The 26,494-nt window shown below is 37.8% G+C and overlaps 1 protein-coding gene and 3 pseudogenes across 1 annotated transcript in view; all 4 read right to left on the bottom strand.

Annotated features, from left to right (window-relative positions):
• L3MBTL4 (L3MBTL histone methyl-lysine binding protein 4) overlaps positions 1–26,494 on the bottom strand; it is a 120,352-nt gene that overhangs the window by 63,526 nt on the left and 30,332 nt on the right. The gene's annotated exons all lie outside the window — the stretch shown is intronic.
• On the bottom strand, positions 5,591–6,543 carry LOC140843416 (histone-lysine N-methyltransferase SETD2-like; annotated as a pseudogene).
• On the bottom strand, positions 8,035–8,826 carry LOC140843415 (histone-lysine N-methyltransferase SETD2 pseudogene; annotated as a pseudogene).
• Positions 8,851–26,473, bottom strand: LOC108384961 (histone-lysine N-methyltransferase SETD2 pseudogene; annotated as a pseudogene).

Genomic DNA, 26,494 nt, shown 5'->3' on the forward strand with positions numbered 1-26,494 from the left:
ACTGAATCATACACTTAAAATGATTAAAATGGTTAATTTTGTTATGCATATTTTACCACATTTTTTGAAGGTTGATCTCTTTTTTTTAAGTTTACTGAGCATCTATTATTTTTCAGTCACTGTACAAATTGCTGGGACTATAAGTGAATTTTTAAGTAGACTTAAATTTTTTTATTTCTATCCCTTCCCATTCGCTGTAATTTCTCAAAAAGGGTCACTAAGTGTTTTCTTCAAAATCTCTTAAATCTGGAGCACCTGCCTACTTACAGTTCATGAATAAAGATCCCAACCCACCATGATCACTCCCCTTGTAAGTATTTCTATCCTCTTATCTAAATCTTCTAGATCAAATCTTTGGCTCAGTTTGTATCTACTACTTAATGCATTCACTTGGAACAGTCTATTCCACAAGTAGATGATCAATAAATTTTAAATATTCATTTAAAATTTGTTGAAAACTTATTATGATACAAAGGAGAAGGTAAATGTTCTTACACTAGCTAAGAAACCTGCATTACATGCTCTTTCTTCTGATCTAAAAATTAAGTGGTTGATGAGATTATTATGAACTACACTGTGTCCATTTGTCACTAGTAGCTCCCTCACATTTTCCCACCTATGAGCCTTGCCTTCCCCAAGGCAGAAGCCAGAAAACCTTGAACCATGGACTCCTTTGAAAATACGCAGTAACCTCACTTCTCCCAGTAAAATGCACAGAGACGCAGGGAAACTATATCATGGACTATGAAACTTCTCCATTTGTTCAATTCCTTTACTATGTGCTGAAGACTTAAAGAAAAAGATTTAATTGCTATGCTAGCCTAAAAGCTGGTAAAAACTCAAAACAGACTTCTCTCAGGTACTTTAAACTGTCAAAACATTTTCCTGCTTAGGTTTCATTTTCTCCAAACTCTTCTTCATATCTACCTAAAGAATAGTTAAATTATCATACAGAGTTTATATAAATTCTTATTTTACAAGCCAAATACCTCTTGAGGATTTCTAGAATAAACTAAATGATCAAAATCATAGTTTATCAATAAACTGAACAACAGCACACATAAATTACAGTGTACTACAAATACAATTCAATGCAGTATTTTTTTAAGCAGGCTCATTCTATTTCATAAGCTCCACATATTTTGCCTCCAACAAACACATACTTGAGTAATTAGGATGGAAAACATACTGGCTTGCTTTCACTGATGTAACACAGTATGATACAAATACCAGCGTGACTGCTCATGAGGTCAGCACCATGGTTAAAGCCTGACGGCGACAACACACTTGTTTGGCGCCATCACGTGTATTCTACTCCCTGTCCCCATGAGCACTCACACACCAGACGTGCGGAGGCAAGATGTCCATGGGCTTCAGTCAAGTAGATGCGATGAGAAAAAAGGTACAGAAATATAAGTGAGATGCAATTTTTTAATGAATTCTGTCAAGAATACACTAAGCAAGTTTCTCAAAAGATTTTTAATAAATTAACTCTCCATTCAGTTGACATGTTTTCAGTAGCACTCTGATAAGGCAAGGCCATCAGAGGGTTTTTTGAAGCCTGAAGGCCAAAGCACTGGATAATAGTAACCGCCTTCCATTCTGTCAACAAAGCACCTCAGAACTCAAGTAAAACATACGGCTACTGTACAGAAGCTTACCAAAAGGAACAACCCTACAAGCCAGAGACAATTATCTGAACGTAAAAGATCTGGTAAAAGGAGTAGTTCTAAAAAATTACCATTGAATTATATTCACAAACATAGGACTGGCTTCAATAAACTAATCTCAGTGACTTAAAATCTATCAGTTATATTCAAGTCAACCTCTCCTGCAATAGTTTAACTCCATTAACTTATATCATTTATGACTAAACAGTGAACTAGGTAAAATAAACTGTATCATCTCCATCTGATCCTAATTTGAATTATTTTTCTTAATCCAAATTAATGGAAGATCAAAGTAGTGAGATCTTACCTAGTACTATGTGCATGCAAAGTGATCAGCCAGTGTTTGATTCATCCCCAAGGGGTTGGCCACACCATTTCTGTGGAACCACAAACAGAGGCCATCGTAGTTAGCAGCGGGCCTGGACTCCTGCACTTCACAGATTGCAGCCCTCAAAGAGCCCTGAACTTCCTCCACTCTTTTCACCTCACCCTCATGCCATCTGCTCCAAGCTCTCTTTCTAGTTACTAATAAAAGCCACAAGTCATCTGGACTTCCTGTGTCTATACATTTTAAATCCAAAATAGTTCTGAGTTCACACAGCGGCTGCTGCCAGATGACATTTATGCTCCAAGGAATGCTTTGGGGAGGCACAGGGAGCTGCTCCCACTCATGAGGAAGCCACAGGACAACCTCTTAGAGGAGCTGGGAATCAACTCGATGGGTACTTGCATTCTTCGAAACCCTGCAGGTACAACTTAAATATCTGTGTGCACATCTCATATATGGATGTTTTCTCTGGTTTTCTACATCAGTCTAAATATATTTGACTTTTGAGATATCTCATTCAAAGCACTGATTAACTCATCAAATTAGTTTCCACCTGAAACTTCCTTTCATCCTGCTTACATCTATCCCAAAACCTTGGAACATTATGTGAAATTCCTAAGCCTGTATTTAAGGGACTTAATAAGAGAAAATTTAGTAATACGTAAAAGCACTAAAAACATTCTGAATGGTGGGATAACTTGTACCTTCTTTCCATTCTGCAACTTATTTAATTTTGGTATTTTAATATAAAATTAAACGACCCACTCCAACCACCCTAAATCAATGAACTATTCTAATTCCACATAGTAAAGATTTGAGACGAAAAAAGGGGATTTGATCTTACTATGAATGCAGCAGTTCTCCAAATGCTGACTGATTTTAAATTGCCCTATCAAAATACTACATATACATAAGCAGTTGTGAAGTTCTCTTCAACTACTGGACCTTAATTATCACAAAATGGATCTTGAGAAAAGTCAAACCACATGCATGAAGCACACAGACTGGCAGGATGTTCTGGTGATTTGATGGATAAATCAATTGCCTAAGCATTACAGATTACATAAGATGCATAAACTGTGATACAAGCATCAAAATGGAATTACTCATGCATCTAACCATTAACAGCTTTATCTTCAGGCTGAGTTCATTCAGTGCTTTAAAGTTCAGAACATAATCTTATTATCTCACTGTTCTCCTGCTGTTCATATGAAGACACAAAACTGTAGCCACTAAACATTTCCTCAAGTAAACCATGGACAGAAAGACAAAACAGGGCAAACTTCACATATGTGTTTACTCTTTCACAGTCTCACCTACTTTTCCCTTCCATTAGCGTGGAGAAATGAATGTCACTATAAATTATGCAGCTTTAAACCAAGTACTTAACTGTTCTGTAGTGTATGATGCCATTTGTAATATTAGTGAATTAGATGATCTGTAAGATGTCTAGGTTAAATCTACACTTTTGTAACTTTATTTTGGTCTTTAGTCTTCCGCACAAGCCAATTGTGTAAAAGAAGGGCTGCAACACTGAAAATACTCCAGAAGCAGAATCTCAGCCTAGGAAATGTTTGACTGACTTCCATGTGTGTTACACAAAGCAGTCCTGGGAGAAGGAGAGATTATTAGATACAAAATCAGAAGTTCCATTCAAGTCTTGACTCTACCACTTACTATCACCTTCAGCAAGGTAGTCAAACTCTCTAAACTTTAATCTTGTTTCCTATAAAATACCTCCAACGTATTATTTTTGAATAGTGCTCAGCAGTTATTGTTTTCATCATCAGAAGAATAAACAATATTGTCAATCTACGGCTTGATAATCTATGACCAACCCAAATACTCATATTTACATTTTACTAAAATATATGTCCTGGTTATTATCAATGAGATAGATGAATTAGATATTTTTTTCTCAAATTAGGCATATCGTAAATAAGATTTCTTTTAAATTATATCAAACTATGTTTTGAACTAAAACACATCTTGCTTAATAGTGCTTATTAAAATTAGTTGACTTCAATCTTTTTATTATTATGAAAATAAAGTGTGCTTGGGTGGAAAGTAATTTCTGAACTATCGTATGCTATAGAATGAATCCCACATCTTTCAGCTTTCTTTATAAGAAAAATGAAAATCTTGCATTTTAGGAAAATTTCATTTTGAAGGTGTGTACATTTTTAAAAAAACAGATGTGACAATGAGGACTACATAGAAATCTGTTAGTCAAACCTGTACTTTCAAAATCTAACGTTTTCTTTTCAGTTATGGTCACTGAGTATTATTTCTATTTTCTTTTAATATGACAAATAAGAGTAGGAAACAAAAACTTAATTGTTAATATTTAAGGTGTTAAATGTCAACAATTTCCAGAAAAATCTGATAATACCAAGAAAAGGAAGCTTTAAGAAATTATCAAGTCTTAACAGCAAATCCAAACAGGAATTTATTAGAATCCCTCTCAAAATTAGTCATGTCTAACCTGTAGATTTCCCATTTCACATAGACATCAGTTAGAAAGCTCTCTACCCAAAGACGTGTGACTAGAAATGAAGTCAGTCAAAGCTTTTATTCTTCTACTGTGCCAAAACATCAGTCTCTGTAGCCAGCCTCGCAGGAAGCATCAGTGAAAATGCCAGCATAACAATGTACTAATCTAAAACATGTACCTTTATTCTTTGGTCATCAGCATCTTTAATAGCAGCAACACGAATTAACCTGGGGTTTCGTTTACCCACAACGTCAAGTTTCATATTCGGCAGAAAACCATGAGGCAACCTCTGTAACATTACAAGTGCAGCAAGTCATGCAAAACTCAACAACTCACATATGCTACTAAATTTTTTCTAAAATGATACTCATCGTATACTCAGATCTTTAACACACTGGAATTTAGTTTCAAGAGTTTATGCACATTACTTTATCCAGTTTCAAAAACCTGTGAGAGGGGAAATGAATTTTTGGTCAAGACAGGTAAGAAGACAGAGGCAGATTAAATCATAAATTCATTAATGATCACATCAAGGTTCCAAAAAGGATCTTATTATAGCTTATATGCTGGTTTAGATGGTTTTTTCTTATTTTGTGAAATTAACCTTACAAATTAAGAAATTGTTGAATATTCTCACTGCCCAGTTATGGAGTATACGACCCAGAAGGCAAAATTATTTAATAAATGATTAGAAAGGATAAATATGATCCATTACAAATATAAATTGTAAAACATTTAAAAAACTGTATAACTTTGCTGTTAAACCATTTTTTTCTTTAATTGATTTTATTTTTTACATAAAAAGTTTAGTAAATATTGAATAAAGTAAAGTGATTTTAAGCAGTAAATGAATATCATCAACATAGCACAAGGCTGGCTGAAACCACAAAGCAGCTTGCTTTGGAATATTTACATGATAACAAATTAAACCTTGCAGGAAAACTTAAACTGTACGAAGTTTTCCTATGATCCTAGCACGGAGAAGCCGAAAGCAAAAAAAAAAAACAAAAACCAGGAAAAAACTAATTATTTTCAATATATTCACATTTAATATACATTAAAATATAACACAGATCATCAGGGTAAGGGGTCATGGGGAGGGATGTGCATGGATCTGTGCGCTGACAGCACCGCCAAGGAGACCCAGGTTTGAGAGTGGTGTCAGGCCTGGCCCAGGTCTTAGAGAAAAGGGTCTTCCACAAGCCCTCGCCTCTGCTGGCCTCTAACAACCATACCCCAAAAGCTCACGACCAGGGATCACTTGCTGTAGATGGAGCTCATTTTTGTGGCTTTCAGTTGAAATCTGCAGGTTTGAATTCCCCAGGGTGATGTGTCATCAGCAGCACAGACCTGACAGTGGGGTGGGGCAGAGAGGACCCGCAGGACTTCTCCCCAGAGTCTGTCCCCCTTTTTCCCCCGTCCTCCCACCCTGGCCCCGTAAGTCACTCTAATTCAGTGGCCTCTTAGGGTTTGTAAACAGCCCCAAACTTCTGCATATACTTCTTAATGTACTCCTTGGTTTTGAGTTTCACATCCTCATTGCACTCCAGGTCCTCTGGGTTCCTACAGTACTTCAGCTCCTTATTCATGACGCCGTGAGTCAGCTTTCGAGTGAGGTGTTTGAAGTCTTCAGTTGTGGTAATTCTTCCCACTTTGCACTCAGGTTTCCAATAAGGGTTCAGGCACTGGACGATGAACTGGGACATCTCTTTTCTGAATACTTCTTTGCTTTTCTTAGCCAACTCACTGGAAGTGTCTGCTTCTGCTGTCTTAGGCTTTTTTGAGGTCCTCATAGAGTTTTCATCATATGTTGGGGTTCGCAGATCCATCTCAGCTCCATGCTCAAGACTGGTATTACGTCCTGGGCTTTCCCAAGTAGGAGGATCCCACTGAGTCTGCCTTGTGATCACAGGATAGTAATAAATCTTCCCTTCTGGATCTCGGGCTGTCTTCCAGTTGGGAGGTAAGACAATGGTGTTTGGTTTAGGAGGAGATGGGGGTGGCAGATCCAGAAGATTATTTTTCACAACCATCTCAGGTGGCCGTAAGGGCTCAGGCTGCCCCGGTGCAACTATTGTAGACACGGCCGCCGTTGGCTATGCCATTACTCCTTGTGGGTGAGCTGTGAAGATCTGTTGTCCCTGGATGTATTGAAGACTTGGCTGTGCCTAACTCTGTACAATTGGTGGAGTTGTCTGTGAATAGGGTGATGTCACACCATAGACAGGTGGACAGGTCTGTCCTTGATAATATATGGTTGCTGGAGACTGTGCAGGAGAGTACTGCTGTTGTACACTGACAGACTGACTGTTGGTTTGAATCCCAAACACTGTAATTGTGTCCCTGGACTGAGCCTGGGGCTGGCACTGGCAAGACGGCAATGCTGGACTCTTAGTGTGCCACACCATCACTCTGGGCCACATACTGTGAACTGGAAACTTCCACGGGGGCTGTCACATGTGGCACCACTGGCACAGGTGGAGGGGCAGCAAGGGGTTCTGCAGAATGTCCTACTAAGGGCTGAGAATGATCATAAGGAGCAGGAGAACACACAGGGTCCATGCTAGGTGTGGGGAGGAGCACCTCTCCAGCATTAGGGTAGCTGGGATACATAGGCCTGCATGGGATAACCTGGTGGGTAGCCAGCAAAGGGATGATGAGGGGCATTGTAGCCAAGAGAGTAACAGGACAATGGAGACGTCATTCCCAGGTTCTGCATCTCCTGCTGTTGTTTGTGAGCCTCCCGCTGAGCCACCTCTTGCTCAAACAATTTCTGACGCTCCTCTGTAGAAAGTTTATTGCGGTCTTTAATTCGTACTTTCTTTTTAGAAGTTAGCATGTCATATCTGTCATCTGGCCTTTTCGTTCCCCGCTCATAGGCAGAAGGTGGTGAGAGGGAGCCCCTTCATTTCCTTTTCTCTTTATTTTGAGTTTGCTTGTCTGGGTCTCTCTCTCTTGACCTGTTAGAGTCTTTGGGGCAGCTGTTTGATCTCTGAAGCCAACAGCATCCCTTCCTCTTTCAGTTATTGTATTCTGCTTTTCAGTTTGACTTTTCTTTGGAATTCGATATACCTCCTGTAGGTCTTTCCAACTGTCCAGGAGCTTGGTGGCCAAATCACTTATATCTACTGTTTTATCTGGCTGTTCCTGTGTCCTCTCATTTTCCACACCAGATACACCTTCCTCTTCATCTTGGGATGGTGTTTCCTCAGCAATAGGTTCTTCTAGTTTTGAGCCATTGCTCTCTTTAGGCTCTATTTCAGTGTCAGCCTCTGGTTCAGATGTGGGTAGCTTACTGGCCTCCACAGTGATTTCACTGTCAACTTTAGATTCAGGCAGTTGCTGTGTAAGTAGCTCTTCTGACTGTAACTCTTTCTCTTCTTCCATGGGGATGTTTTCTAACTGGTCAAGGTCCTGTTTAACATCCTTGTCTTCTAGCTCACTGGTAGCATCAGAGATTGCACTGTCCATGCTATTTTCACTAACAATTTTAAGTCTATGAAACATGAGCTTCTTGGGGGTGTCTGTGTCAGCCTCTGTGCTCAGCTTGGTGGAAGGATCGGGTGTGTTGAGTGCTGTATGAGCACGTGATGTATTCTCACTAGAATACCCATTTGTTCACTCAACGGAGGGATGGCAGTCTTGGTCTGAGACCAACGTTGAATAATTGGAAGTACTTTGCTTTCTTCCAGCATATTTTTTGTAGGAATGGGTAAGTGTTCCAAAGTCTTTATAATCTCTTCTTGAAGCTTCTGGTTGCTTTCCTGGCCATCGCCTAGTTCTGCCATCCAGATCCACAATAAAGACAGCCCATAACGTTCCAGAAAAGACTTCAGGCAAGACTGTGAATGTGTGTTCTGTATGAGCTTGAGACAGGTAAGTTTCTGCTCCAAAGTTTCAATTCTAACCATTAGCAGGGATAAGCTGAGCACCTGGTTTTTATCAGACAGGCCTTCCCCATTGTCCATCAGAGCTTCCAGCTCTGCATCCCCTGAATCCTTCTTACGAGATTGTTCCTTCTTACGAGATCATTCCTTCTTCATTTTTCCTCCTGCTGCTATGATACTGACTCTGTTCTCTCCTCCCAGGTAACCCTGGCAATTAGCTGACCCACAGAAGCATTTCTGAGCTTCTTTTCCATATCTTTGGAACTGATAGTCAAATATTAACTCTGTGCCTGAGGTAACCAGTTTGGTGGTAAAAAACCCAACCCTCAGTGGTCCATTCACAATCCATTTCTGAGTCTCACATTTCAGTTCACAGCTGTGGTTCATGAACCAAGAGCAATTTCCTTTCTGAGTAGCATCTATTATCTCATCATTCTTCAGGGCCATGAAATAGTAGTGGATGTTTTTGTTTCATGTGTACTCCTTTACCCGGGCTTTAAACTCTTTATGATCAAGCACCTCACCACAATATTCCAGGATAAAGGGGTTTGACAGGAGGTCTTTGGCAGTTCTCAAGCCCCAGCCTTTCTTTTCTGTGAGGATGACTTTCACATCGGCATGCTGTTTTCTCTGGAACAGTCTATTGGAACAATAATCTCCATTTGGACACCGAGAAGAACATTCAATCATGAGGAGGCGATTAAGACAATCTTCCCCACATGCTATTTCACCTTGAGCTCTTTCATCTTTAGAAAGAGGTGTATACTCACACTGCATTTGCTTAATATCTTCATGAAATTTATTCTTCTTTCTTTCTGTTAAATAAACATTTTCTTCACTCAAATCAAAGTGACAAGACATCTTCCCTTGCTTGGCACATTCCTTCCACCGCTGTGGGTCCCTGAAGTCCTCCATGACACAGGAAGGCCCAACCAGTGTTGTGCCTGGGGTTACTGCTGTCTCTCCTTGCTCTAATTCCACTCTTTCTTTCTTTCTGTCCTGAAGCCTACCAGCAATTTCAGAATCACTCTCCAATTCCTGCCTCCTTTTTTTAAGAGGCTCTCTATCTTTCATATAATTTTTTTCTAAGTTTCTTGCAAGATCTTTCTTTTCATTCACAGCTAAAGAGTCCTAATGGAATTGCTGCTTATTTCAGGTGCTTGCACCAACCGCTTATCCTTCTGAAGGGATAGGAAAAATCTACTGGACTGGCTTGAAAAGTGTGCTCCTCGTTGATCCCAATTCTCTTCCTCTTCATGGTCATCTGTTAAGGAATCAGGTACCTGACCCTCAATTCGATCATATACAACCCCAGTTCCAGGTGGTCTACCTGCTGATCTTGGAACCCAGTAGCCATTGCCTTGCCAAGAATTACGTGTTCCACTGTATTGGTCTGTACTTGGCTCATACTTGTGCCCACCATAGGCTCCATAACTGCTATCAGGTTTTTTATGTGGTAGTAGGCTTTTCTTGTTGAGAGAAGTCCCACCCCAGGTTTCTGAGCTCTGCCAATGAATGGAAGCCATGTACTCGGGAGATTTCACAAGATGAAGAAAAATTCAACTGTTTTTCCCAGTGTACTATCTGGCCTATAAGGGAACATGGTCTGATGCCGAGATTTGTTTGGGACATCTTCAGAATCATCTCAAGAATGAACTGGCAGCTCTCCTTGTTGCCTAGAAACCATGTTGCCTTTCATTGTTTCCTCAGAATTTGGATGACCTGGGAGGTCAGAGTTCACATCTGCATAACTTGTACTATCAACTCCATCACTCTGAGGATGAACAATTTCAGACATGTGGTTATCTATGTGTTTTCTTCTGGGCTGTGGAAAAGAAATTTCTGGATTCTTCTCTGTTCCTTTATGAAAGAAGAACTTCTCAGTTCGAGGACAGGCTTTACTTGCTATACTCTCAAATTTTTCCTCATATGAATGTCTCCTTGACTCCAATTTCTCATCTTCCCAGTGGTCAGAATAGTGTCTATAACTTTGAGTGCTCCGAGAAGAACAAGGATTTGTTTCTTCCATCGGCAAAGTAGAATTCTTTGGCACAACCACAACAGACTCAAGACAGTTTCTTGGAACACTGCTTTCATCAGAATCTGTGTCTTCTCAATCACTTTCATCACCTGAACTTTCAGAAGAACCAGAATAATCTTCATGGACAGTAGACATAATATCTGAGGCATGACTACTACTGTCAAATTTTAAGGTATATGTTACACCATCATGGTCTTCCATGGTTAAATTCAAATCACAAGAAAATACAACTTCAGAATCATCAGAAGTATGTGTATGTCCTCTTCCTTCTTCTTCATCTAAAGACATTTCTGATCTTCCTTTTTTACCAGGCACTCTGGAACTCCCTTCTTCTTGAGCCCCTTGCACACATTTTCCAGATAGCCCACTCTCATGCCTATTTTCCCAGGAAGCAAAACCCCTTACTGAATAAGGAAGGCCACTACTTCTACTACTGTTTCTTTCTCTCCATGCTTTAAAAACGCTGTGCTTTTACTCTTCAGAATAGGATCCTGAACTGGAGATATGCTTTCTCCACACTGCAAGAGATTTAAACTGTCCACTTTAGTCCTGGTGGAAGGCTCTGAAGAGATGAAACAATACCTGAACTCCCTACAGGTTGATATAAATCATCAAAATGATTAACAGAAATTGAACTAGCATTACTGACACTCTGCTTATATTCTTCACATGTGAAGTTTGAGTGATTTGTCACATTCCTATTATCACATGTAACTGTTTTTTATTTCAAATGTACAGTCATAAAGCTATTTGCAGAAATCTTTGTAACTGAAAGGTCAATATCTTCAGCTTCAGAATGACACAAAGGAGGATTGTTGTCATTTGAAGTACAGTATGTATCTCAATCTTTGGTTTTGAATAAAGGTATCAGGCAAGCTCCCTCCTCCTGCCTTACCACTGAAATAGTTGTGAAAATACAAAAGGTGATACAAAGTGTCAACTACACAAGGAAACCAGAATGCTAACTAGTTAGCTCATAAATTCCAGGAAGAAGTTCTAACAAAAAGCAAATAAAGCTCCTGAGGAGAGCAAAAATAGGGGAAGGGAAGAGAGGAGATGGATTTCTACCACCTTCTCAGGCCACCTTTCTGGAGGGTCACACACCTAGCTGACCCCTGGGAGCACTGTGCTGTATTTTGTTATGTTGATTCATACAGTTATTTATTCACTCATCCTTTTATTAAGTGATATACTCAACTGGCTCCAAGGGAAAAATCTAACAAGGATCCTTCCCCATCCTTGACCACCCAATTCTCTATACCACCTACATATCTTAGTAGGATGTTTTCTAAGTTTTGGCTTTGATGAATTTCTTGTGCAATCTGAATACATATCATCTCATACACTGGCTGCTGTAACTTAGAATAAAGACCTTTCAATAAGACTTTAGGATCAGATATAATTTTTAAAGATATTACCAAATTGCCTCCATAAAGGGTATGCCATTTTATCCTTGGAAAAAATGTAAAAGAAAAGTTTGCAGACCCTACTTCAAACGTACATGATCAGATTCTCTAAAGATGGAGGTCAAATAGCTGGCTTTCTGAATGCAGCTCCCCTCGCCATTGTGAGGGCCAGCCGTGTCTGGGACCTGCTGTCCTCCCTCAGAGAGGAGCAGTCTGCAGCAACCACAGCTGCCCTACTGCGCAGAGCATGTTTGCTAGGAGAGTAAACAGAGCCCTTTCCCCATAATCTCCTTATCACAATTTCTCTTCTGGAATATATAATTGTACTGAAGCTGATTATATATACATATACATGCACACAAACACATACATACATATGCTAATATATACATGCACAGGAATATACATATTCCTGTTTTCATACGGAATTGAAATCTCTCTAAAAAGAAATACACAAAGTGATTATGATGGCTGTCTTCAGAGAGTGCAAGTGGGTAGCCAGAGCATCAGGCAGAGGGAGACTTACTTCCTCTCTGAATTGTGTGCCATGTGCCTATATTACCTATTGAAAAATCAAAAAAGTTTTAAAATTCTCTCTTCTTGCCCTGAACCTGGGACACCATTCCCAACAATGCTGTGGTGATTTTTAAATATGACTGCAAATGTTTTTACAATACTCACATCAAGGGGTGGTCTCTAATTCCATGTCCATTTAATGCAGGGCAGAGTTAGTGACTCAGCCAAAGAGAATGTGGCAGATGCAACACTCTGCGCTTTCCAAGCCTGGGTCATAAAGGATAGCTCCCAAGTGGCTTGCTCCCTGTCTTGGAGAGCCCATTCTGGAAGCAGCTAGCCACCATGTTGTGGGGACACTCAGCAGTCCTACACATGGAGAGACAGTTGAGGAGGACAGGAAAAGGGATACAGTGTTCAGAAGAGAAGGAACAGCTGGTGGACACAGACCTGAAGGGGTTAAGGGTTCTGACAGAGCCCCAGCCTTGGAAGGGTGAGGGACAGGTCTGCCTCTGAGGAAGAACAGAGAAGGAAGTAAGATACACACAAAGGCTTGATTGCAGAAGGGAGGGAAGTTGGTAAGTTTCAAGCAGAAGCCAGTCGGCATTTCTGTGGAGTTAGAGTGTGATAAAAAGCTGAAAAGAAAAAGGTAGAGATTTCCAAAAGTCACTAAAATATATGTAAGAGAGATGACTAGGGTCCCATTCAGAAGCACCAGGTTCAACAGGGTATAGAATTCATCCCTGTACCTATTACCACCTTCACTCAAAGCAACAGTGGCTTAACCACTCCTCGAGATCTCCAAGAAAGTATTTCTGAGCTTTAAAATGATCAGTACCAAGTTCCTCCACATGTTGAGGCTTAATTGTTAGTTATTATATGTTCATTATTTATCATTTTGAAGGCAAGAATCGCTGTCCAACAGTACTTTAGAAAACCATTTCCTATTCTTAAATATCCCTCTAAAAGGCCAGATGAATCAATTCCTATATGCTGCATCAGTCAGCCCTTTAATTTCTACTATTATCTTTAGAAAAATCTCCAAAATCTCCAGTCTTTACTTACATCAATTATAATTTGAACCTGTCTCTAAATTTGAGCCAATGCCATGGGTAAAGATTTAAATATCAAATACAATTCACTTCAACAATCACTTCACAAGTAATTTGCCTATCAAAACACCAGAACATACACTAAGGGAGTAAAAGGATTTCCTAAAGGCTCTTTTCATCCAGGAGGAGAGGTATGTCATGTGTATAAATAACTGTAATTCAAGACAGAAAATAATAAATAGAACTACAAATAGCACACTGGGCACACAGAGGAGAAAGTGCTTAACGGCAACTTGGGATTGAATGTTTCATTGAAGAAACTGCATTTGAGTTGAGCTTGAAGAATAGGGAAGACATGAATAAGAAAAAAAGCAAAAATCAATTGAGGAAATGAGAACTTTGTGAATGAACACATGGCAAGGAGAAGAGCATAACATGTTGGCACAGATGTCATATAACAAATGTTTGGGATTTAATAACTTACCAGTACAGTTTCATTTGACTAAAGCCAATTATTGAAGGCCATAGGCAATATAGCAGGATTCATTCATTTATTCAACAAATATTTTACTGAGCACTTACTATATGCTAGGCATTGTTCAGGGAGCTGCATATAAACAGTGAACAAAAAAAACACCCCTGTCTTCAGAGTAGACCATAATTAAATAAATATATAATATATATGAAAGACAGTGATAAGTGTTAGAGTGAGAGCTGTTTCTCTGATAAGATATAATTTGAACACAAATATGAAGGAATGAGGGAACAAAAATTGACATATCTCTGTGACGAATGTTCCCAGGAAAGGGAAGTGCAAAAGTCCTGTGGTAGTTGCTTATTAACCTGTTCAAAGAATAACAAGAAGTCAATCTGGTAGAGCAAAGTAAGCAAGGTATACATGGGAGGAGGTGGGATCAAGGAGGAAGAGAAGAGCCAGATAATGAGAGACCCTGTAGATCATGGAAAGGACTTTCATCTTATTATGAATGAAATATGAATAAGACCAAGGGTTCTGAAGAGAGAAAAGACATTTCAAAAGGGTATAAACAGGGAGGCCAATTAGGAACCTGTCGCAGTGGTCCACATGAGATGACAACAGCTGGGTAGAGGTGGTTCATTAGAGGTCATAAGGAAGAGCCAGACTCTAGATATATTTCAAAGGTAGAGCTTCCAGGATCTGGTGACAAACGATTATGGAGAAGGAAAATGACTCCAGGGTTTTGGGCCTAAGCATACTCAAAAGAAAATAAGGCTAGGAATACAGGTTGGTCCTACCAATAAACTATTTACCAAATTAAAGTCTTGGGAGCCACATTGGGTCAGTGAAACATGAGGTCCTCACCTAACAGAACTTGGGAAAATCACATCATGGCTTTTACTACCATTCCTTTGTTTATAAAATGAAGCAAAGGGTTAGATTTGTGCTAATCAAACTAAGGAACATATACAAATATTCAAGCTACAATATAATCGTGTATCTTCCCCAGAAACCTAACTGTATTAACAGATTCACAGAATAACTTACATTTACCAGTCATATTTACTAAAATTGAAAACTGGATATTAAGGTGCAGAAGAGGAAACACTGCCTGAATATCTACATAAAAGTTGGAGTTTATAGAAGAAATGTATTTCTTCTCAATTGGCAGTTAGCATACATTGACAGGAGAGTTTGAAAGTTCTGATTTAAGGTATTTCTGAGTCCATCTTCTTTAATATTTTGTGTCTTAAACATAGCTTATTGGCTTTCAACCTTTTTTAAGTTGGAGTGTAGTTGATATATAATACTATACTAATTTCAGGTATACAACTGTTGGGGAATGTCCTCAAGAAGGGACCAAAGTTGACCCAAAAGACTGCCCCAAGGACACACCCTTGAGATAACAATGTGGGGCTAGACTATCTAGGCAAAATAGTGACAGAATTCAGTTAAGGCCTCTTTAAAACCTTTTAAGATTTGGTGGGCAGGTGCAGAGATCTATTAATCTTGCAGTATCCAAGGCAAGTCTCATAAGTAGGTTCCCTTGCTTATTAAGCCTGCCACCTACCTGGAGTGGCCTGCCTCCTTTTTCAGTCTCTCCTGCTGTTTGCGTATGGAGGCATGTTTCAGATTATACCTAGAAGCTCCTGAGAAGCTTACAGACCAACTACAACATAGTGATTCAACAATTATGTACATTATGAAATGCTCACTGTGATACATGGAGACACCAATGGCTTTTAACCTTCAGAGTCGTCTAGTGGCAAAACACAGAGGATGTGGCTGTGGGTACAGAAGGAAATGTAACTCTTAAAGACTCACAATGTTCAAGTGTAACTGACAGAAGGCAGAAGGTAGAAATTTAGGAAGATGGAGGAAGAAGGAAGGGCACAAATATCCATATCTTGATAAGTAGGGCACCAAGAGATATTGTCAAAAGTTGGTGGAATAAGAAACAATTATACTGAAAGAAAGAGGAGAGGGAGTAGTATAAAAAAGGATAATTCTCATCCTTCCCAGCTGAACATCAATAGATAATATATGAAAATTGATAAAACTGACATAAACTCTGGTTAATGTACATTAAAACATTAAAATAGTAATTAGACATCCTTTCTATGCCCATCAGAATGACAAGAAATTAAAAAGAGCTTTGACTAGAGATGTGGGATAAAAGACACCTACTTACTTGCTGGTGGATATAAAATGTGATTTTGAAATCAATCTGAGATTTTTGATGTCACTGAGACGGCAGAGTAGGAGATCCTCCATCCCCCACAAATAGCAATTACACAGCTACCCACCTGCAAGCCCCACAAAAAACAGTCTCATCTGGGAGAGCTCAGGAATCCACTTAAGAAGCTTTAGAAACAGAATGGAGCAAAAAGCCTGAGAACAACCACACCAAAAGGTCAGGGAAAGTTTCATTTCCTTGCGTCATCCCACCCCCCAGGCCAAGCACCGCTCAGCACCATGAGGGAACTCCCCACCCTGATAGTGCTCCCCTTCCCAGGAAATGCAGAGCACACTACTCTGCAGAGAACCCCAGCCTCTTTCCGCACTGAGAAAATCAACAACCAGCACACTTGCCATAAACACCCAGAAACTTTTGCCACTGAAGGATCACAGGCTTTCATGTTCACAGACTCCAGCTACTGAGTATCCTGGGCTCCCCCTCTCCCCAGCCACCCCAGACCACACCATCACAACAGCCCAGGCCTCCTCAGATAACCATGAAAGCAATCAAAGCACATGGTTACAGAGAACCACTGAATCACAAAGGAAGACAGCAAGGGAGGAAGAAAGGAATAGTGTCTAAAAAACCACCAGAAAATAATTAACAAGCCAGCAAAAGTACTTATCTAGTAACAGTTATTCTAAATGGAAATGGACAAAATTCTCCAGTCAAAAGATACAGAATAGCTGAATGGATGAAAAAGCACAACACAACTATATGATGCCTTGAAGATTCACTACAGCTTTAAGGAAAAAGAGATTGAAAGTGAAGGGATGGAAAAACATCTCATGGAAGTAAAAACCAAAAAAGAACAGGTGGAGCTATGCTTCTATCAGACAAAATAGGCTTTAAGTCAAAATCTTTAATAAAAGACAACTAAGATTATCACTTAGTAATAAAAGGGCTAATTCATCATGAAGAAATAATAATAAATATATATATCTCCAACATAAGATACTTAAACATACACAGATCTGAAAGAAGAAATAGCAATACTATAATGGTAGGGACCTTCAATACACCACTTTGAACAATAGAAAGATCATCCAGAGAAAATAAAAACAGGGAAACATTGGACCTAAACTACACTTTACACAAATGGCTTTAACAATCATATACAGAGTACTCCATCAAACAGCAGTGGAAGACACTTTCTTTTCAAGGGACCACAGATAATTCTCTAGGATAAATCATATGTTAGGTCACAAAACAAGTCTTAACAATTTAAGAAGACTGAAATCAGATCAAGTACTTTTCCAACCACAGTGGCATAAACTGGAAATCTGTTAAAGGAGGAAGTCTGGAAAAATCACAAATAAGTGGAGACTAATGTTGTCTTAAGAAAAACAAAAATGGAAACACAACATACTAAAACTTACAGGATAAAGCAAAAGAAATTCTAAGAGGGAAATTAACACATTGTTACATTAAGAAAAAAGAAAAATCTCAAATTAGTAACCCAACTTCATACCTCAAGAAACTAGAAGAATAAGAACAAACTAAACCCAAAGTTAGTAGAAGAAAGTAAACAACTAAGAACAGAGGAGAAACAAATGAAACAGAAAATTAAAAAGATAATAGAAAATATCAATGAAACTAACAGTTGTTTTTAAAAATATAAACAAGATTAACAGTTATTAGCTAGACTAAGGAAAAAATGGAGAAGACTCAAATAAATAAAATCAGAAATGAAAGAGGAGGAATTGCCACTGTTAACACAGAAATGTGGAGTATCATAAGAGACTATTATAAACAATTACACACCAACAAATTCAATAACTAAAATAAATGGATAACTCCCTTAGAAACAACCTACTAAAACTGAATCATGAAGAGATGGAAAATTTGATTAGAATAATAACAAGTAAGGAGACTAAATTAGTAATCAAAAATCTCCCAACAAAGAAAAATCCAGAGCAAGACTATTTCACTGGTCAATTCTATCAAACATTTGAAGAAGTAAGATCAATCTTCTCAAACTCTTCCAAACAAAAGAACACTTCCAAACTTATTTTACCAGGCCAGCATTACTTTGATACCAAAGCCAGACACACACACTACAAGCAAAGAAAATTACAGACCAATATCCCTAATAAATATAAATGGAAAAATCATCAACAAAATGTTAGCAAACCAAATTTAATTGCACATTAAAAGGACTATACACCATGATCAAGTGGGATTTTTTCCTGGGAGGTAAGAAAGTTTCAATAACACAAATACCACATCAACAGAATGAAAGGTAAAAATCATATGATTATCTTAATAGATGCAGAAAAAGCATATGACAAATTTCAATATCCTTTCATGATTAAAACTCTTCACAAGTTAGATATAGAAGAAATGTACCTTAACATATAAAAGCCATAAATGAAAAGCCCACAGGTAACATCATACTCAATGGTGAAAAACTGAAGGCTTTTTCTCTAAGATCAAGAATAAATCAGGGGTGCCCCTTCTTGTCACTTTCATGCAGCACAGTACTGAAAGTATTACCCAGAGAAATTAGGCAAGAAAAAGAAATAAAAATAATCAAAATCAGAAAGGAAGAAGTAGTAAAATTTTGTCTATTTGCAGATGATTTTATCTTATATGTAGGTAACACTAAAGATTCTACCAAAAAAGAAAACCCAGAAATCTGTTAAAAGTGGTAAATGAATCCAGCAAACTTGGAGGATACAAAATCAACACACAAATTTCAGTTGTGTTTGTATACATCAACGATGAACTATCCAAAAAAGACACTAAAAAAACAATCCCATTCACAATAGCAGACAAAGGAATAAAATACTTAAGAATATATTTAACCAAGGAGGTGAAAAATATGTAAACTGAAAAGTATATAAAGAGATGAAAGAAATCAATGAAGACACAAATAAGTGGAAAGATATACCTTGTTCAAGGATTGGAAAAATTAATATTGTTACAGTTCCACCCAAAGCTATGCACAGATTCACCAAAATCTCTATCAAAATTGCAACAGCATTTTTCACATACACATACACAAATTCAGATAAAAAGAACACCTAAAATTTGTATGAAAGCACAAGACACCAAATAGCTAAAGACATCTTTAGCAAGAAGAACAAAGTCAGCAACATCATACTTTCTGATTTCAAGCTACATTACAAATCTATAGTAATCAAAAACATATGGTATTGGCATAAAAACATACATCCTCACCTATGCGATGGAATAGAGAGTCCAGAAATAAATGCATGCCTATACAGTCAAATAATTTTTTAAAAGATTACAAGAATTAAAGTGGGGAAGGACAATCTCTTCAATAAAAGATGTTTGGAAAGTTGTGCATCCACATGCAAAATGATAAAATTGGATGTTATGCCATACACAAAAATCAACTCAAATGGATTAAAAATTTAAATTTAAGACCTGAAAACATAAATCACCTAGAAGAAAACATTATAAAAGCTCCTTGGCATTGCTCTTGGCTTTGACTGTTTGGATAAGACACCCAAGCAAAAGCAACAAAAGCACATTAACGTCTAGTTACCTGGGAAAAAAATAAATAAATAACATGATCCCGATTTCAACAGCATGAAAAATAAAATGCTTAGGAATATAATTTAACCAAGAAGGTGAAAGAGATCTGCTCTGAAAACTACAAGACATTGACGAAAAATATAGAAGACACAAATGAATGGAAAGGTATGCCATGTTCATGGATTGGAAGAATTAATGTTGCAAAAATGTCAATACTATTAAAAGCCATCTGTAGATTCAATGCAATCCCTATGAAGACTCCAATGGCCTTTTTTGCAGTAGTAAAAACAACCCTAAAATTTATTTGGAACTAAAAATTATTATGGAACCACAAAAGAACCCAAAAAGTCAAAGCAAACCTGACAAAGAAAAACAAAGAAGAATACATCACACTTCTTGACTTCACTTATACTATAAAATTATAGTAATCAAAACAGTATGGTACTGGTATAAAAACAACACACACAGATCAGTGCAACAGAATCAAAAGCCCAGAAATAAACTCATGCATACCCAGTCAACTAAAATTTGACAAGAGACCCAAGAATATTCAGTGGAGAAAAGACAGTTCCAGTGCTGGGAAAACTGGATATTTATTTGCATATCAAAGAATGAAAGTCAGTGGACCCTATGTTATGCCACTCACAAAAATTAATTTGAAATGGATTAAAGACTTAAATGTAAGACTCGAAACTATAAAATTCCTGAAAGAAAAAACAGAGGTAGAAAGCTCCTTGACATGGGACCTCCAATAATTTTTTTGGATATGACACCCAAAACAAAAGCAACAAAATCAAAACCAAACAAGTGGGACTAATCAAACTAAGAAGCTTCGGCATAGCAAAAGAAAACATCAACAAAATGAAAAGGCAACCTACTAAATGGTAGAATATATTTGCAAATTATATATCTGATAGGGGTTTAAATATCCAAAATATATAAAGAACTCATACAGCTCAATAGCAAAAAAAACACAAATAATACAATTTAAAAATGAGCAGAAGACCCAAATAGATGTTTCCAGAAGATATATGATTGAAAAGAGACCACAGTGGCCTATCACCTGTTAAAATGCTAGCATTAAAAAGGTAAGAGAGAACAAATGTTGGCAAGGATATGGAGAAAAGGGATCCCTCGCACTGCTGGTGGGAATGTAAATTGGTACAGCCACTATGGAAAGCAGTATGGAGGTTCCTCAAAAAATTAAGAATAGAAATACCATATGACCCAGCAGTTCTACTTTTGAGAATATATCCAGAGGAAACAAAAACACTATGTCAAAGAGATATCTGTACCCCCTTGTACACAATGGCATTATTTATAATAGCCCACACATGGAAATTACCTAAGTGCTCATTAACATATGGATGGATAAAGAAATTGTGGTGGAATACTATTCAGCCATAAAAAATGGAGGAACTCCTGGCATTTGTGACAACATGGATGGACCTTGAAGGCATTATGCCAAGTGAAATAAGTCACACAGAAAAAAATAAATACTACATGATCTCACATATGCAATCTCAAAAGAATGACTCATAGAAAAAGGGACAAGAGTTGGTAAAGAGTGGGTGAAAGAAGGGAAAATGGAGAAATATGGTAAAAAGTTATAAACATAGAGTTATTAAAAAAATAAGTACTAGGGACATAATGTAAAAAATGGTGATTATAATTATTACTGTATAGTATACATGAAAATCATTAAAAGAATAGATCCTAAGTCCTCATCATAAGAAGACTTTCTTCTTTTTCCTTTTTGTATCTATATGAGATGATGGATGTCAAACTTATTGTGGCATCATTTCACAACAGATACATGTAAATCAAATCATTATGCTGCAAGCCTTAAACTTATGCTATATAAAACAATAGGGAAAAAAGGCAATAAAAGTGAACAAGTGGGACTATACCAACTAAAAGCTTCTGCATAGCAAAGGAAACATTCAAAATCAACAATGAAAAGACACTATAGAGTGAGAGAAAATATTTACAAATCATATATCTGATAAGGGGTTAATATCAAATCAATACATTGTATACCTTAAACTTACATAATGTTTATATATCACTTATATCTCAATAAAACTGGAGAAAAGAGGAAAAGCAAAATGTAGAAAACTCATAAAACTTAATAGCAAAATATATATAAAAACTGATTTAAAAATCAGCAAAAGATCTGATTAGACATTTTTCAAAAAGACATACAAATGGCCCACAAGTGTATGAAAAGATATCCAACATCACTAGCCATCAGGGAAATGTAAATCAAAACCACAGTGATATCACCTCACACCTGTTAGGGTGGCTATTATAAAAGAATCGAAAGATAACAAGTACTGGCAGAGAAAAGGGACTCCTTGTACACTGCTGGTGGAAATGTAAATTGGGACAGCCACTAAGGAAAACAGTATGGAGGTTCCTCAAAAACTTAAAAATGGAATTTCCATATGATCCAGCAATCTCACTTCTGGGTATACATTCAAAGGAAATAAAACCACTATCTCAAAGAGCTATCTGCATTCCTATGTTCACTGCAGCATTACTCACAGTAGCCAAGATGGGGAAACAACCTAAGGGTCCATCAACAGATGAATGGATAAGCAAAATTACACACACACACATATACACACCACAATGGATTATTATTCAGCATTACAGAAGGAGGAAATGTTGCCATTTGACAGAACACAGATGAATCAGGAGGGATATTATGCTATCTGAAATAAGCCAGACACAAAAACACAAGTATCTCATGATATCCTTATATGTGGAATCTAAAAAAAGAAAGAAAAAGTCAAATTTACAGTAGCAGAAAATATAGTGGTGGTTACCAGAAGCTAGGATGTGGGGGATAGAGAAGATATTGATCAAAAGGTACAACTTTCAGTTATAAGATGAATAAGTTCTGGAAACCTAATGCACAGTATGGTCATGTAGTTAATAATGTATTACATACTTAAATTTGCTAAGAGTAAATCTCAAGGGTGTTCACCACCAAAAACAAAATGGTAATGGTAACTACGGAAGGTAATGGATATGTTAATTAGTTTGATTGTGGTAATCATATCACAATGTATATACATGTATCAAAACATGTTATATACCTTAAATATACACAAATTTTATTTGTTAAAAATAAACAAATGAAAATGTTTTTTAAAAAGAAAGCAATCTGAATAGATCTATTAATATAAAAGAATATATATATCTGTCATCCCAAGAATTCACTCCTGAGAACCTATGGTTTAAGAAAAGAAATACTAGTATGTAGAACAAATTTATTAAGGATGGAATAACCATTAAATAATTTTAAAAAATAGAAGTAAAAGAAGAAAATAAATAAAGGACAGAAAAATTTTTTAAAGTTAATGCTCAAAAATATGGGAATGGCTGAAAAAATGTTCATAGATGTTTACTGAAGCATTATTTGAAGCAAATTTGGGGAGGAAAAAAAGTTGATGCCAAACAATATAGAAATTTCAGAATAAATTACGGTTCATCATGCCTGTGAAATGTTATACAGCCTTTTCAAAGAATGGATTAGATTTGTCCCAGCTGACCTGAGAGGATTGTTGTATGAGAAAAGCAAGAATCCAGTGGAGGGAGAAGACACTGATGTGTGCCAAAGGGAAGGAGAGGAGGTGAGAAGACAAGCTCAAATGGAGAAGAAAATAAAAGCACACAGAAAGACCTACAATTACACTGGCTATGCAAAGCTGTATGTATGAGTTTATTAGTATAATAATAAAAAGTTTGGGGATTTTTCTTGGGTTGTTTTGTTTTTGTTTTTTTAGAAACAGATAATCCAATCCACTCAGAAGTGGAACTGAGGGCCCAGGCCCGAGACAGTTCGCCATGTTGCTGTGCTCAAAAGACATCCTGGATTCTCCCAACAGGCCACCCACCCCAGAGGCACAACAGAGCAATAAGGTCAGGTGTCAGTTGTGCTTAATGGAGGGGAGGGGAGAAGGGAAGGAAGGGGAGCAGCCAGAAAAGTATCTAAAACAGAAGAGTGCCTCTGGGAATGGAGAGTGCTGGGCATGAAACTACTGTTATAACCTTTCCTAGATTCTTCCATTTCTTATAGGTGTTAGGTATTGCTTTGATAAAAATAAAACAAAACTGGTACAAAGCCTAACATACATCATATTTATTTTTTCTGAATCAATGGACAAAATATAATCATACATTATATATATAAGCTTTTCAGATATGCAGAGTGGTTTTTGGTCCACTATGTCATGTGAGCTTTCCAAGATACTGGTGGGTAGTAGGTAAATGACTTGCCCTAAACTGGAAATTAGCAAGGGGCAAAGTTGAGCACAGCTCCCCTGACTGCAGCCAAGTCTAGCCAGGCTCATGGACTCTCTTCCAGCTACTTAATTCTCATCCGAAGAAGCAAGAGGATATACTGGGATGGGATCACAAACATATTGAAATAAAAGGTAAAAGCACTCAACTCCTTCTCCTACTGCTGCTGCTGCTAAGGACAGACACTGACATTTCTTGGGTACCACTGTGAGCAGACCCTGTTCTAAGAACCTTGTCTCAATAACCTGTTGTCACAGCAATCACCTGCCCATCCCAGACCTGCTCCACCTCAGGTGGCAACTCTCTCGTGCCAGCCCACCTTCATGGTACATCCGCAGAACAGTTGCTTCTCACCATTTACCCTCGTTGGAGCTACATCACCCCCACCCCCTCGATCATTGCCTCCTGAGCAGGTGTCACTCAGCCTGTGTGTCCTCTCCTGGGTCAGCATGACAGCCTGAAAGCATGTTGGTCCAGGGCAGCCCTCTGCCCCTGTCTGTGGGGCTCCCCATGGCAGCCTGCACAAAACCCTCACTGGACTACCCTTCTGCCCTCCCCCTGCTCACAAAGGCCTGAGCTGTCCCTCCAGAGGCTGCCTGGCCTCTGGGGGGCTCTTCTAGCTGCTTCCTCTCTCTGCAACTCTTACCCAGGTATCTTCCACTGTGCTGGACTCTCTCCTCCTCAGGGAATCCTGTATCTCACTTCCCAGCACTCCCAGACTTCTCAGCCTACACCACTTGTTCTCTTTTCCATGACATTTGCCACTTTGTAAAATGCTGACTGACTACCTCTCCCCAAGTAAGATGTAAGCTCCACCAAGGATCTTGGCCTTTTTTGTTTACTGAGGCCCAAATGCCTACAACATTGCCTGATACACACCAAGCCCCCAGTAATTACTAGAGGAATAACAAAATTACTTATGACATATCAGACAGTCAATGATTTGATCTGAAATAATGCCACTATATTTACCTAATCAGTGAACTCTGTAAATCTACTAAAAGCAAAAACAAAAAAAAGAGATATCCCACCTTACCACCAAGAATAAACTGGCCTCAATTCTCCTGTATTTAGACTGTATATTTACACTATTTTTAAGATTGTTTAATGCGCAATCATGGAACTATATGAGATACAGGGAAGGATCATTTGCTGACACATTTTGCAAATACAATCTCATGAAAATAAATGTATATTCCCCGCAATATACAGAAGGATGTGGCTCACTCTTTGTAGAACTGATTATTTGCAATGCTTTGAAATACATGTAGATTTCTTTCCTTCATGTCTGTTCGTTTATAAAATATATGAACTGTTACTTGCAGGATTATCTTTGATATTGAGAAATGATCATTATACATGAACAAACAGCCTCTCTAATGTGACACTAGCTTCGCTGACCATCTGTCTTATTTCCACTCATCATATTCTGCTTCCTACATGTTTCAACAAATATTTTTGGGGTTTCTTTTGGCAAAGATAACCAAAACAGTTGTCCCACCCTTCCTGACATATAAAGGGGAAAGGGAGTAATGTGTGTGCAGTATGAGGACATATAAAGCAAAAAGGTCAAATCAGCCCAGGGTCAAGGAAAATTTTATTTTTAAAAGTGTATTATTAATAAAGTGACAGGCCTGATGCAAAATTTGTGACATATGTGCCTAAATACCCAATTTACTGTTCTCAGTGCTAAAAATAAGCACTGCAGTGTGTTTGGTGTAATAACTTTAATCACAGATCTCAAAAAATGATTAATAGTAGCAGTATTTGAAAAACTAAGGTAACTTTCACTTTGGGAGGAGTAAAATCTAAGTAAACATTGTAAAAATCGAGACGGGACTATCATTTTTGTTCCACAGCAGCTAGTACATTACAAGATCACATGAGTATTTTACATTCAGTTTTCCTTTTGATTGTTTTTATAATAACCCCCAAGGATATTATCTCAATAAAGAAGAGGAAAAGATTATTTATTTCCAAGATCTGACAGTAGGTATTGAGCAAAACCAAGACTTGAACCCAGGTAATTCTAGTACTAAAACTCACATATTCACAATACATATTCATCTATATTATTTTCTCTCTTAGGCTAAAGAAATAATCCAAATCATAAAAAATAAGAGAAAAGAATACAATTTTGAACTTATTACAGTAAATGAAGATGGCTTGCATTCTGAAACTGTATTTCTGGTATTTGAAAATCATTTAGTAAAGAGAAAGTTTCTACCAAGTGAAAATTTAAACACAGCTCCTTTTTTTAAGATTATGCAATTATTTTAATATCATTCACACAATTTGTAAAAAGAAAGAAATTTACTGAGCAGCCACATGGGTAATACAAAGCCTCAGGAGCCCATCAGGAAAACCAGTTTGGACTGACACAAGCCTCCAGAGGAATCCTTGACTGCATTAGACAATTACTCCGGGCCTGAGTGCGAGGTGTCACCCAGTGGGAGATGAACAGTCCCTTCTTCAGCCTGGACATCCATGCACCTCATCTGTCACCACCTACCTGGTAAGACCCTTACTGGCACCTCTCGTCCCACCCATTACGAGTCCAAATTGTTCTCT

The sequence above is a fragment of the Manis javanica genome, chromosome 9, assembly GCF_040802235.1.
Source record: "Manis javanica isolate MJ-LG chromosome 9, MJ_LKY, whole genome shotgun sequence".
Classification (NCBI taxonomy): domain Eukaryota; kingdom Metazoa; phylum Chordata; class Mammalia; order Pholidota; family Manidae; genus Manis; species Manis javanica.